Here is a 2,596-nt window from a genome sequence, read left to right on the forward strand (position 1 = left end):
GGCAAAGGAAAGTCCATGTGATGTCAAACCATTTGGCGACGATTATTTGTGAATACGTTAATATTGATTTGTTACCCATCCACCTTTTAGTAGGTCTTACTGATATTTTCGTCAAATAACAATTCAATCCATTTGTATAATTTTTTATTTTTTTTAATTTATTGATATATTCATATTCCACAATCATCAAAGTACATTTCGTAATCATGTTTACAATGAAAAAAAAATGCATAACATATGCAGGATTGAAACGTAGCAATGAAATGAAAAAAGTGGAGGGGCCTACTAAAAAGCAGAGCTTGTAAAATGTAGACCCCCTATCAAAACTTTATACAAGGGTAATATGATACAAATAGAGTAAAATAATCAGCAAAATTCTATAAAATTATATAGATATAAACACTGTAACACAAATGTATTTACACTATATACAAAATTAAATATTCAAAAGTAGATAATTGACAAATTTCATATAAGTAACGTGCGTGATACATGATTGTTTCGTGGAAATGACAAGGATGGTTGGATAGTTGGTGTTTATTTTACAAACTTCTAAGTAATATCGATATTATATTATACACACATATATATATATAGTCCAGGATAGAAGAGGCACAAACTTGTATTTTCATATATACAATATTTTCTGATGGTTTCTTGTCAATTCGAGGGTGCTGATTACAAATTTAAGAGTAAAATTTTACCAAATATTGGGTAGAAAGGGAACATTCATGTTTACTGTGTAGTTTTTTACCCCATATTGGGCCATTTCAACGCAACATTGCGTAAAATTTACCCAGCCAACATGCATGTTCCCATATTACTTAAAGGGGTGGTCCAGACTGGATATATTTCTATCTCAATATAAATAGAGTAAAATTCACTCAGCAAAATGTTGAAAATTTGATCAAAATCGGATAACAAATAACAAAGTCATTGAATTTTAAAGATTTGCATTATTCCTGCGGCGAAACAGTTCTAGGCATGTCTTTATGAATATTCATTAGGTGGACTGATGATGTCAAATCCCCTCTTGTTCTTTTGTATTTCTTTTATTTGAAATAAGGTTTATAAAAAAAAAATCTACTAAGAACAATTGGATTGACCACCGATCAAGTGCATTAGATATTCATTGCTGCAACTTAAATGGAGACACATCATTTACACATGTATGAAAAACTGAAACAATGATTTCATGTAATAACATAAGATTAGGGAAAGTGGGAATGTGACATTATCAGGCCACCTAATGAATGTTCATGACGATGTGCTTATAACTGTTTTCACAAAATATTGATAAATTTTGAAATTCAATAACTTTGTTATTTGTTATCCGATTTTGATGAAATTTTCAGCATTTTGCTTTGTGAATTTAACTCTATTTATTTAGATATAAATATGTTCAGCCTGGACCATCCCTTTAATATATAGTAAACCCTTTTTTAGAGTATTCGTAGCTGTAGTTATACCTGCAGGATCGGGCTTCAATCCTTTACTGATATAATAATGTATCAGTTTTGTATATATTCTTGTACTTTGCATGTATCAAATAATAAGAGATTCATATAATTTTTAATGTAGTGTGTTCTAATACAAAAGAAAAATGATTAAAACTATATGTACTCAGAAATCATGGAACCGTAGATTATCATCGCCGGAGGTTAGATAAAATAGAGACGGTATTGAGGACGATTAAATAACCAGGGTCCGTTTCATAAAGCTGTTTGTAAGTTAAGAATGTTTGAACGACTGGTGATCCATTTTTACCAATGAATGTTCATTGGTGGTTAGTGCGTATATAAGAAAAGTTCACCAGTCTTGTTTAATGTCGCTCTTAAGTTACGAACAACTTTATTAAAAAGAACCGGCTGCGTTTAATAAAGCTGTTCGTAAAGTGACGCATGACGTTACCCAAGACTGGAACATGTTCATATGTCTTAAGTCACCTACATAGAGATGTATCATTTAGCACAAAAAAGGATCACTATTCGGGCGTATGAATTCATAATTAATGATGCAGTCAACTTTCCCGTACGGCGGCCGTACTGCAAGTCGAAAACGACCGTTTTATTCATTTTTATTCAAACCAGCTGATACAAAAAAATGTTTAAACTGCTCCTTCGACTCGCCGTATATGGCCGCCGTAGGGGAAATGTGACTGTGCCAATACAAAGAATGATTTGATTTGATTTCGTCTGCATTCGTAACATTCGTATACACAATTTTCATTACAAAACAAACCTAATATATTGGTAATTTATTTTGGTATGAATCATAAAGAAAAATAATGAATAAAAAAGTCATTCTAAACAATCTACTACCAACAAAAAAAATATAACACATACAGTTTGCAGAAGGATTGTCATTGTTAGCAGAGTGTTTGAAAAAAAAAGACAACCCGTGAATAAAACTAATTAAATTAATGAATACATTTATATAGCTGAATGGAAATGTTATTTTGTTCATTATTTTATGATGAAGATGATAAGAATGAGGAGGATGGTGATAAAGGTGAAAGTGAAGAAACACCCACCAGTCGAGTTGTCAATCGGGATGTTAGTTTGCGCAGGGAGATATACCACCATCTCCGTTGTGT

The sequence above is a fragment of the Lytechinus variegatus genome, chromosome 10 (genome assembly GCF_018143015.1).
Source record: "Lytechinus variegatus isolate NC3 chromosome 10, Lvar_3.0, whole genome shotgun sequence".
Lineage (NCBI taxonomy): Eukaryota > Metazoa > Echinodermata > Echinoidea > Temnopleuroida > Toxopneustidae > Lytechinus > Lytechinus variegatus.